Here is a 12,870-nt window from a genome sequence, read left to right on the forward strand (position 1 = left end):
ACCATAACTCCTCTACTTCGTGGAATTTCAGTGGAATTCAGTATTTATTAGGCATAGCTATCAAATGACTAGACACTTCCTCAGTTAGCTCTTGCAGGATTCTTGGATGCAAGTTACCTAAATCTAGCTAATATCACTTAAAAATCTAGGTACTAAGAGCTGTTTATTCTCAGTAAGAATTCTTTAATGTTCTCCCTAATTGTCAGTGGATTGGAAACTCTTTCATGGTGAGGAGGAAAATGAAGAGCTGAGGCCAGGTTAGATAAAAGGAAGTAAGTGGTTGACCAGTGATTGTATCTTACCCCTTGGTGCTAGCCCCAGAAGGGCTGGGGAGCTTGGCCTTGCTGGTAGCGAGTCAGTGTTAGCTGCTGTGGGAGATGGGAACATTTGGCTTCTCTCATGCATTTATCCTGATTCTCATGCTGATCATGCTCCTTCCAGAAATGTTTTTGATTTAAATGTTCAAGTTGAATATTGTGTCCTAGGTTACAACAAGAGTTGTGAACTTGTAGGAGTCCTACATTCACACAGTGTCTGAGCCTTGCTGACGACTCCCCTCTCACAGGCAGTTCTTCTCTGAAATCTTGCATTTCTATCATGCAATAACACGCAGAAGCTTGTGGAGGGATTTCCCTTTCCGATCAAAGGCAAAATCTCTCAGCAAAGCTCCCTGACATTCTGCAAATGCAGCTCTTCGTGCCTTACAGATGGAGAAATTGAACCCTGGTGTATATGCTGGCTTCAGGCTTAAGCTGGCATATTTTCATTTATCTTAGTAAGCATGTTAAAAATCACACCTTTAGTTAAACTGGTTCAAGCTGGCCACATAGAGAAGGCCAGAGATGGAGCCCACAGAATGACTGCTTTAAGACTGGGCAAAAATGATGACTTTATCCTGTAGTGGCTGAATGGCTCCAGCTGGTTTTTGTTGTATCATACAAGAAACCTCTGTCTGAGGCAGTGTCAGGATTAACAGCCTGGCTGGTTTGTTCCCTTTCTCAGTACGCTACTCCGTCTCACTTCCTGGATGCTCTGAAAATTCCTGTAAGATCACAGGTGAGAAAGTAACTTCCACTAAGAATAACTTGCCACAATAGGCAGATCTTTGCAAAGCAAGGAAATTATTTTAAAAAAAGTTATTAATCACAGAGTACACCAAGTGAGATGAAGAAAAGCAGCAAGGGAGGAAGAGCAGAATTGGTTTTGGACCAAATGCTTTTCAAGGTCTCTTCCATAAGATGGCAGCAGCTTATTTTGTGAACTGGACTGGGATACTGATGTGAAAGGGTATCTGCTGGAAGCCCTACAAAACAGGCTTTATCTCTATTTGCTTGGTACACATCCCTTATGATTGTCCCAAGATAGATCAGTTGGGAACCTTACTTTATGTGCTAAACCATTTTCTGTTGTTTGGTACAGTGGTGATTTTATTTTATTTTTTCTAAATACAGGCACAGATGCTAAGAGGCAAACTCTGCAAGAGAGTTGTTAGCATCAAATGACACTTTTGCATTTGCAGGGGTTGAGCGTGCAGGATGCAAGGAGAGTGACAGGGTTGTTTGGTCTATTTTGGATTTTTTTTAAGTGTTTCACTTTGTGTGGTTATTTTGTTAATAACTGCCCAAAGCAACTTGAGTTCTGTGAGCTGAAGAGAGAGAAAAACAGTTGGGATTTTCTCTCCTCAAAAAAATGGAGATCTGTTCCATGACACTGAGCTGTTTCAGTTGAATCAAACACTCATTTTCTTTTGAACAAGGGGATTGTGGAGAAAAGGGACTTTTTTTTTTTTTTTGCCTAATAGAAAGCAGTGGAAGGAAAAACATTTGAGAGGAACTGTTTTCTGAAGTCTTACAACATAAAGAATTTTATAATTCAGCTATTTTCACTTTCCCTTCTAAATGTTTTCCATATTTTCAGTGACACCCACAGCGGCATGGGCAATACATTTATGCAATTTGACTGTCTCCTATTCTTTGATGCATTTTTCTCTGCAGATGAGTGTCAGACACTTATCCCATTGGTACCAAATATTTAATAGCCATAATCTGCTGTGATACCCTCTAACAGAAGATTCTGTTTAAGTGCAAGTTATGAATCATTTTCTCAGTGTTTGTGCTTATTCTGAATAGCTGGATAACATGGGAGGAGCTAAAAGCAGCCTATTTCTGGCTTTCCCTGGTGCTTACACTTACTGGCTAATGTTAGTCATCTGTTTTTGTTTCCTGTGGCCCATTAGTATCCAATCCATCATGTGCACAGGAGTCACAGTAACAAAACCGTAAACTTGAAGAGTGGAAGGAATAAGACTCTGGTATTTGCCTCCCATTTGTTTTTAAATTAAACTGTTCAACTTCCGTGATTCTGATTTCTGTGTGTGATGGACCGTTACAGTAGAGCCCAAATGGGGTCCATCAGGAGCTGGTTCTGACATTGCTCCTCTCCTCTGTCCTCTAATTCAGACTCCGGCTTGGTGAGGACCCCAGGGCTGGATCTTGTCTGGAAGTGAATGGGCCAAACACAGCAAGTGTGAGTGGTTTCCACAGGCATGCTGGGAAAGAGATGCGCCCAAATTACTGATGACAGGAGTCTGATAGTTTTAATCTCGGAGGAGAATTTGATGGTTTAGAGGCTGAGAGCATTTCTTTCTTAACTATTGTACCTGCTTTTCTACTGGAAACAGCAGCTGGGATGGGTTGCTTTAGCCCCTCTTCCTTTCTCTGAATCGTGCCCCAACTTCAGCTAGGAAAAGAAGGACTTTCAGCTCTCAAATTTTGGCCAGTGGTGAAGTTTAAAGTCTTCGAAGAAGTTATGCTTGGCAAGAAATGCAGTATTTTAAGGGGTCATTTCATTGTTACTGGTGTGCAGTCTGTGTGCTGCCTGATTTATACCAAGGAGACTCCTGGAATGTGTGTCCTGGTGACTTCTTTCTTTCTTTCCAATTAACTTTAAAGAAATAAAGAGAGATGAAAGCACGTTATTTGAATAACATTTAAAATGTTTTATTTATTCTAGAAAGGTTCACGTTCTTTCCAAGAGTCCACTTCCTTCCATTTTCAGAATGGAGCCTTTTTCACCTCAAATTATTTGTATTGTGATAGCATCCAGAGACTGTGGTCAGGATAGCTCCGGAGGGCTTGGGGAAACAAATTGGGTGAAATGAAAAGGAAAAGTAAATGAGAGTGGTTCAGAGCGTATGGGGAACACTGGGTGTGCAAAGCTGGCTCGTGGCACTGGGCGCAGGAACATGTCGACACAGATCTGGAGCCTGGATGGGGAGGACAAAGTTCAAAGTAAAGTGCCTGGTTTATTCAGTTTAGGTGGAGTGGATGAGGCTGAAAAGGATGGCCCAACATCTAGCTGAGTGTTAGCCTAAGGACAGGGCTTTCCATGGCCACATAAAGTGCTTTTGTTTTTCTTTTGTGCAAAGCTTTGTTACGGAACAAGTTAATGGCAATAATTTTGGTTAGTAACTAATTCCTTGGAGAAAATGGCTTTAAGTCAATTGTGTATCAGATGTTGCCACATATTACTTTGTTTTGGTGTTTAGCCACAAATAACTCATGACAATATTTTTGTATTATAATACACCATAATTTACTTCTAGCAAGCATGTAATTCCTAAGAGACAGAGTGGCATTCAGCCTATACGTTCTTTGGTCCGCTCTATATTGAATCCAACACAATGGGGGCAGCTGAATGATTTAATGTCATCCTGAAAGAATTCACACAGGCTGCTGAAAAAGAAAACAGGCCATGGAAATAAATTGTAACTAAATGTGTTCTTAAATATAGGGCTACAATGTGCACAGAGGTTGTATAATGCTGTCCCCTGCTGAACTTTTTCAACAGTCTTGGAGCCTTACCCTCCTGTGGGATAAGAAAAAAAAGGCATCCTGTAGGGTAAATTCCACTAACAGTAAATTCTATGAAATGCTCCTTTCATGTCGGACAGGTGGAAGTTCAGGATTCCAGGACAGTTCAGGAGAAATATGAGATTCATACCAAGCATGAAGGTATTCTGTTTATTGACACACTGGTTTAAGTAAGAGTGAGAAATCCAAGAAATCTGCTAAAATCTCCCTACTTGGTGGAGGTAAACTTGGGGAGTTTTCAAGTCTGCTGTGTATCAAAACAAACAGTTTGCTAGTTCACTGGGTGTTCATGGGCTGGGGGAAAAAAGAATTTGCGGAGGTGATCAATAGCTTCTGAACAGGTTGGCCTGCAGTAGGCACAAGCTGGCACAAGTGCCACAGCTGGCACTTGGTACAAATACAACCATTCCTGTGGCAAGATCCTGACATGACACTAGCGCTAGGTGCTGGCTTGCGTTCCAGCAAAATCGATAGAAATTCAGTGTTTCGCTTGATAAGCCCAGTTATCTGCTGGACACAGAAAGCGTTGATGCTTGGTTCATTAGGGTAGAGAAATAGCTTACACAGTCACCCCTGACTTGCACCACTTTTAGCAAACTGACTTTGTTTTGATTTTGGAGGGGTTGTGTTTTAAAATTGTCAGTTTTCAACTCAGGCTATTTACCTTTTATTTACTGGAGAAACCATGTGATTTCTCCCATTAGGATGTTCATTAATTCTGTTCTGTTTTAACTATGTCAGAAACCTACTAAAAAGGGTTCAGAAAATTTCCACACCAGATATTTCAGTGTACTTTAGACAATTTATTTTATTCTACTTCTAGCTTATTTTATTTAAACTTATACTTGAATGCTTTCCTGAATGCAGGCCTAAATAAATCATTTTTATTTCAAGAACAATGGAAGTAACTTCAACCAATACTCAGAAGGATGTTGCTGAGCAAGAATAATGCTTGCTATATGGCTTTGTATGCTGCTCTTGAAATAGTACCTATGGCAACTGTAAATCAGATTTTTTGGTACAGTTGTCCCCAGTGCTGCAATAGGATCTGCCAGTTAGGAAGCTTACAACCCCTGAATCCCACTGAACTCCGGGGGGCTTCGTGTGAGCTTGAGGATCTACGCCGGGTGAATTTTGTTGCAAGGTGGAGACTGTGGTGTTGAAAATGCAGTGACAAGATAGAGTTCAGAAAATGTGAGTCCTCTTGCAGCATCTCCTGCCCAGGGAATGACGTCTTTATGGCTGCAAGGTTCAGGCAACTTGCTATTTACTAGTCTTCGAGTGTTTTAAGGTAGTTAAAAGTGGACTAAAGAGGCAAAACACAAACAGAAGTTTTCCGTACCCCAATGCATTGGTACAGGCTGACGCCGTTTACCTTAAAGTGACCGTTCTCGGAGAAATCGGTACCAATAAAATACGTACCGGTAAGAAGCCAATTTATGTACCAGAAATTACTACATGTGTTACATAATTAGAATACCTGCCCCAACTTCTGAAACCTATCGCTGCTGGGCCTGCTTTTAATCTAGCGTCGTCTCTTCAGCTTATGAGATGAAATGTAGCTGGGGAGCGTTATGAGAACCAGATGGAAAGCCTGGCTGGAGGGCTGGCGGGGATGGAGACTACCTTGGCCCGCTCCGAGCTGAGCGTACTGTGTACCTTCGAATGATACCTTAATCCGTGATAAAGACAGGCAGCTCACTTTTCCAAAATCAAAACCATATTCATCAATAGGTAGCCTCTTTCCAACGCGGCGCAGGCTACTGCTCGGAGAGATGCAGGCTGGAACAGCTTGATACAGGCAGAACTAGATGGCTACACATGGATAAGATAAAATCATTCAGCTACCTAATAAATAAATTTGAAAGATGTTCTAAGATGATACAAATTCAAGTAAACTTGATTTATTATCCCAGAGGGATGTCTGCTCCACCTTTCAGTTGCTGAATCCTGATTTATGGTACATGTTTTTAGGCTTGATTTTTTTTTTAAGAAAGAAAACCTTTAAAATATAGCTGGTTGACCTAGCGCTGTCTGCCCAGCTAGCTTCATGCTGCTTAAATTAATACAACTCGTTCAAAAATGTAGTTGAATGGATGGGTTTTTAAGTCGGCAAGGATTCAGTTTTGGTAACTAAATGTTATTCCTACATGGTAAAATACCAGTAGAAGTAAAGTCAATAAACTGTAAAGGCAAATATATTAAAGAATTCTTATGCATCATGATTTTCCCCTTGCCATCAAGGGAAAAGATTGTATTTTATACAGGAACTGAGATGTTTCCCTTTCTGTAGTCCTGTGTGGGTTTAACTAAAGCAGCAACTAAGAGAAACAAGAGTTTCATAAAGAAAGCCTTGTTGATAATTATAGAGTGGTTGTAAGCGTATGTTCATAGCCTTCATTTTTCTTGTTCAGAACTTTATTATGGATCTTTAAGTTTCAAATGACTCTTGATACTTTGCATGTGTGAGACAGATTTTAGGTAAATAAACATAACTTATTATTTTGGGACAATACTTCAAATATATATTTTAAAGGGTGTGTTTTTTGTTTGACCACATATGACTCTTATAAATCTATACGCTAACTATTCTAAACCAGATTATCAGATTGTAAATAGGATAGGATGGCGCTAGAGGGAGAAATAAATACTGTTTGTAGTTAACAGTTCTAGATCTAGTAAATCGCCTTTACATTAAGCAGGTATAAATTATGTATTGGTTGTTCAAAGTTTTCATCATGGTCTGAGTTAGAAAAATTAACCATAAAAACAAAAACGTTGTGTTCTTTTGCCAAATCACAGGCTATATTTATGTTTGCAGAAAAGTAAGAATCTTTGACAGCCATCTTCTGAACAATCTGCGTATTCAATCAGGAGTAGAAATGAGTTGAGGAAAATGTGAAACGTGGTTTACCAAGTTCTGTCTTTACAAAGATAAAATATCTTGTTGGCTAGGATTTTGCCTGTTGCTTTTTTAATACCTCTTGAACTCCAATGGTGTCATTTTTATAATGTAGCCCTGCAGATGTGAACAATTTGGTGGTAGTAGTAACCTTCAAACGTAAGGCGTTAATTGATCTGGAAGAAAAACTTAAATCTATGCAACCTTTTTTCTTTCCAGGTAATGTTCTCTTTGGTAAACAATTTTTATAAACCTACAGTGTCCTGAACACCAAGAATATGACTGATACAAGCCCGTACTCTGTGTTATATACCATAGTGTTTGAACCATTGTGTGTGTCGGTGAATTATTTTCACAAACTATTGATTCAAAAGGCTGTGGACTTCGGAACAGCGTGTTTTGCAACTTTGAAGGCTTAACAAAAGACCCTCAATCCACCAGAAGGGTGTGATCTTATGGACACAGTTTGCAGTGCTGCTGCTTACAGCATTTGATGGATATCCAGATATAAGCTCCATAGATTTCTCTTTGCTGTAATCTATTACCTCCACTTTTTGCTGGAACTGGTAGCAAAATTAATCATACCAGTCCTTTTTGTTCATATTTAAAAGTTTAAAATTTTGGAGAGCCAGGCCTTAATCTGTATTCCCCCTGTTTTGAACTGGTAGTGTCTCCATTTGCATATGACACCATTAATTTCTCTGATTTATTCTTTTAGTCAAGGAAGGAGAAAAACATTCAAAGCCTGTTGTAAGTTATGACAAATAAAATTACTGATTTCTTACATGCTGAAAAGCCAAGAACTCATAGTCTGGCTGGTTCAGATTTGTTCTCTCCAAAGGTGTTATGCTGCTCCTTATTCATGCTTTATTTGGGATTCCAGCCATTTAAAGAATGTTATCCTGCTAGTGTATACAATGCATTTATTTTATTGCACATATTTACTTTGTTATTTAATGCCACCCAGAGTTTTCAAGGTGGCTTAGAGTGTAAGTAAAAGGGCAGTGTCGGCTATTAACATCTACAACTTAAACCAGACCTGATACAGTAAAGGGAAAAACATCAATCACAAGATGCTTGAGTGCCAGCAGTGGAACTTGCCCTTGCATGGTAAGGCAAATCATACGGGCTGATACAGCTTTGTTTTGGTGTGACTCCTCGGTATGTCAGCAGATTGGCCTTCTGGTATTGTTGCACCAAGGAAGGTGGTGGCAGAGCAGCTCTGGAAGGGTGGCTGAGACCCAAACCAGGTGATGGGCAGGAGGAAGGGAGGGATGATGCCCTGTGACAGAAGATGTACCAATAGGGAGGGGCAGAGTCTTGGGAGTAAGTTACGCTTAAACCTGAGGTGGTGCAGAAAGGGGAGCTGTGAATGGCATCATATGTGGAGGCTCACAGGGCCAGAGCTAAAACTGGTCTAATTTTTTTACTTGCAGCTGCACTGCCTGTGCCTCGAAGGGAAATTTTGCATGCCTTAAGGCAATGCTGAAAGCAGGAGATGGTGAGGACATGGGTGAGTAAACAGTCTACTCTGTCTGAGTCAATGTTCTCTCCTGTCATTTGCTTCATATACAATATATTTCAGTGTGAAGAGCCCAGCTAGAGTGAGTTGTTCCACAAAGAAGAAAGCTAAGCTTTTCACCATCTAATCAATATTTCCTGAAGAGGTGCCAATGTCTACTGAGCAGAAGTATGATCTTTCTGCCATAAATCTTGTCACTTCTGACCCTAAACCTTCCCTGCCCATATGTCCTCTCTCCTGACAAGTGACATTTAGAACTGGAATATTAGCATTTAGGACAAGGACAGTGTGTGCTACAAAGCACATTCTTGGGTGCTCTGCAGATAATAATCTGAGTTACTCGTGATGATAATTTTGGGGAAATTCAGAATGCCTCAGTACATATGCCAGATTCCTGGATTTTGACCAAGAGGGTATTATAAATAATAAACATCAGTATCATTGCCATCTGCTGTAGCTAACTACCATCTTGGATGCAGATTAGTTTGTGCACTTGTATTGCATACAGACATATACAAAGTCTAGATTTCTCTTGAAAAAGCTTGGTGTTTTGGTAACTAACTAAATGAATAAACATATAATCTTTCAGGAGCTGGCAGAACAGCGTCTAGTTCTCATTACCCTCTTTGTTTCCCTCCACCCTTTGGCTCTCACCATAATTGAAGACAACTGCTCTGGCCACTCAGCTCAGCATCTGCAAGATGAAGTTATACATCTCAGAATTAAGGTTTCCAGACGTGGCACCCAGTTGCCGGCACATTTCTTACCCTCTGGTATGCTTTGGGCCTCCGCTTTGGCCTCAGAGCTGTCTACCTGTCTCTGAGACTGCTGCTGATGCTCTTTTAGCCATGGTGGATAGTGCTGGATTCCTGTGTTGCTCTCTGTAATACTATGCAAAGGGAAAAGAATGGGGAGTGCTGTGAGAGACAATTACATGGAGCTAACAGTAAAACTCATTTTACTTGCAAATGTATCCAGAGCAATCTGGTTATTTCAGAGCTTATGCCCAGCGTTTTTCTGTGACACAGATGCAAGCTGAAGAGCACTCTCTGCCATCATGCCATGGTTCAGAGTACCTGTGTATTTCTGTAACAGCAGCAGTTGATTTTCTATTTTATTTTAAGTAGAATGGTATTACCAGAAAATTGCTAACATTTGCATAGAGAAGGTTAACTCTTTTAAGTGGCTTCAAGCCATTAAGTAGGAATGTAACAACTCCAGTATAGCAGTTTGTCCATGGAGAGGAAAAATAACCCTTCAAAACCCTGGCACCAGTTCCACATTAGAGCTAAATTACTGTAGCAGATTGAAATGACAAGAGTCACATTTTGAAATGAGCATGTAAACAAGGCGTGTGCCCAGGCTGGCATGGGACAGGAATCCTAATTTGCACAAATGCCTTGGGATTTGTGCACACACACACAAAAACAATTAAAAAATAATCTGGCAAAGAATATATAATACAAGACTGAAGGGATGAGTTTAATATTCTTACACTAGTGGTGTGTGAGAAGACCTAAGCAGACTTTAAATATTCAGTGTTTTCTTTAATAGGCAGTACCAGGACAGCTGAGGACAGCTCATCACAAATGACCAAGGAAACCTGTTATGGCATGTATATATAGAGTATACAAAGTCTAGAGTATTTATATATAAATATTCGCTAGAGTAGAGGCCTCTTAGTTGCCTTTTGTAGCTTTCTAGATGCAATGCAAGAGATTGGACAGCCTGCATTTATCAGGCAGGTCCTCTCCTGTCTCAGCAGGTGAAACATGGGATGTCATTTTCTCCTGGACTGCAGCAGTGCAATACATAATTTGAAACATTTCTTGTTGTTCTCCATTTCAGGTGATGTGTCCAGTAGTGTTGCTTTATGAGCAGCTCTTCAGGGGCCTGTTAGGTACCAGCCAGCCCTGTTGTGCTTTCCTGCATGCTCGATGAGAGAAGCTGGGTAGCCTCAGCGAGGTTGAGGGCAGCTGGGCTGAGGCAGACTGTGCCTGGCTGAGGACATGGTATCCTGCTACACACCGGGGAGTTTTCTTCATGACTAGCACATTCAGGCTTTGTAAAATTATCTTCTTTTGCCAGCCATGAAAAAAACACCTGTTTGAATTGTGGAGATCTGGTTGTCCTGGAGCACTGGGTGCGCAGTGGGGCACAGTGACAGTTAAGGCTGTATGATCAAAGGGAGAGGTTGAGCCTGGCACTGGTGCCATGCTGAAGACCCACCTCTGCCACCACAGCCAGCCTCAGCTGTGATGAGTGCAGCAGTTATTTGGGCTGCAAGGTCAGCGGTGAGGCTGGCTGTACTGCAGCCTCAAGTACCAATTAGTGTCTTACAGCCTGTTTCAGAGCTGCAATGTCTTGTTTCCACTCTGGTTTCATGTAATTGCTTTATATATTAGAAACTTTGATAATTGGCCAAGTTGAAAACTTTCTTTAAGGTGAAATACATATATTTCTCAATGAAAATGTTGTGTTTTAATAGTTCGCTAACATCAGGCTGTCTGACAGCATTATGCTTTATTGTTATAGTAGCTGACTGTCAAAGATGATGGCACTGTGAAATAATCGTATGTGTGATTTAGTAGAAAACTATGAATTTGGGCTCCATCAATCTGTGTATAAACACAGATGAAGTGACTGATCCTGATCCAGAGACCTTTCAGTTGAGCAGATTCAAGAGCTGTACTCTGCTGCTCAAACCCAGCTTCCGTGTCATACTTTTGCCTTTTTTTCTTCTATTTTGGGGAAAGTTGCATAGAAAGTCTTTGCTGTTGGTTATGTGCATATGCATATACTCAATTCCAGCCCAATTGCTGGCAGTATTACAATGCACCAAATAATCACTTTTTTAAAGTTGGTTTTAAAGATGATATACAAAACAACCCCCAACCAAACCATAAAAAAAGTCACGGGGTGGCTTTTCCAGTAACATCTTGAACTTGTAATTCTGCAGCGTTGTCTCTGAGCCATTAATGAAATCCATATTGCAAGGATGGCCTTGAAGTAATGGAGGAAGGAAAAAGCAGCTGTATTTGTTCTCCTGCGGCTCTGTGTTTTTCATTATGTTCTCTCATTTTTGTTTTGGGGTATATTTTCCGGAGCAAACAACCTCCCTGGGGCTGGTCTGCTGCAGAGAGCAGGTTGAGTGCCTGGTGCTGGCTCTCCGAGGGGTGTCAGTGGTGACGCTACAACCTGTTAAGCAAAGCACTGAGGTGCTCAGAAGGGAGGAGCGGCGTTTTCTGTGGGTGAAAGTTCTGGCACAAGTATTTGACTGAACAACTGTGAGCATATTACTGAAAAACCATCTCAACCAGCAAGATACTGCCAGAGTTAGCCTAATGATCCAAGCATTTTACATAGCTGATGACCAGGACAGGCTTATCCTCTCTCAAAATGACACATTGGAATAATATTAGCTAACTGTCTGTAGCCTGGTTGGGGCGTCTCCTTCCAGACACGTAATTGTTACTGTCACCTCTCATGCTGTACGGTATGCAAGGCTGATGCCTATGAATTTTGCCCATATGCACTGGAGGCAGTCAGCCTTGAATTCTGAACAAATAGTGATGGCTCAATTAATAAAGGACTGAAAAAGTACAAAATTAAAGCATATGTTAGAATGCATGCACTAGCTAGGTGTTTTTTCCACAAGCTGTCAGCCAGTATATGTAAGAAAAGTAAAGCTACTATGGTAGAGACAAAGAGATTCCACTTAGATAACTAAAGCCCAACTCATCTTTGATCAGATTTGCAAAACTGGATTCACTGTGCTTTTTCATTACTTCATGTAACCAGTGACTGTTTATAGTCATTGTGGTGGAGCAGAGGGTTGGAGCTCACGTGGACAAAGAGAGTCCCAGAGAAGGGTTTGATCCCATTCAGCTCTCTATAGTATGCAAACAAATCTTCCCCGTAATGAAAGACTACAAAACTGAAAGAGAATTATTAGACACTGGCTACGTTTTAAAAGGATCAAAATAATATAGGCACATTGCTGATTGATTTTTGGCTCTCTAGTAACTAATTTCTCCCAACCTGAATCTGCTCATTTGTAATGCAAAATGTTTTACTTCACGTTAAAGTAAGAGTGTTTATTTATGCAGTTTCATTTCCAATAAAAGCTTTGCTTTACAGTGCATTATACAGAATGACAGCAGTGCACTGAATTGCAAGGTCACGCTATAGATCATACTCGCTCTGCCAAACACCCAGTAAGGAATTTTGAAGTAAGCTGTAGTAAGGGGCTGACCGGTGAGCAGAGCCAGAAACAATACAGGTTAGAAAAATGTTTGTTTTATTTAGTGAAAGAAGAAAGAGTTTGACTTATTAAGGAGACTTTTCCTACCGTATTCATTCTGGATCCAGGTCCTGGAAAGAAGTTTGGGATGGAACTTCCTGTAGTTGACCCTAATCTGTCCTCAGAGCCTCATGCGTCTTCCTCTAAACCAAGGAATATTGGGTGTGTTTGAAGATCTAACTAGCAGTTTATGCTCTGCACCATTACATTACCAGACTCCTGCCTTTTTCCATAATGTATGTGAGGCTACGTGTCTGGTGAAAGGTGGGGA

This window comes from Aptenodytes patagonicus, chromosome 2 (genome assembly GCF_965638725.1).
Source record: "Aptenodytes patagonicus chromosome 2, bAptPat1.pri.cur, whole genome shotgun sequence".
NCBI classification, from domain to species: domain Eukaryota; kingdom Metazoa; phylum Chordata; class Aves; order Sphenisciformes; family Spheniscidae; genus Aptenodytes; species Aptenodytes patagonicus.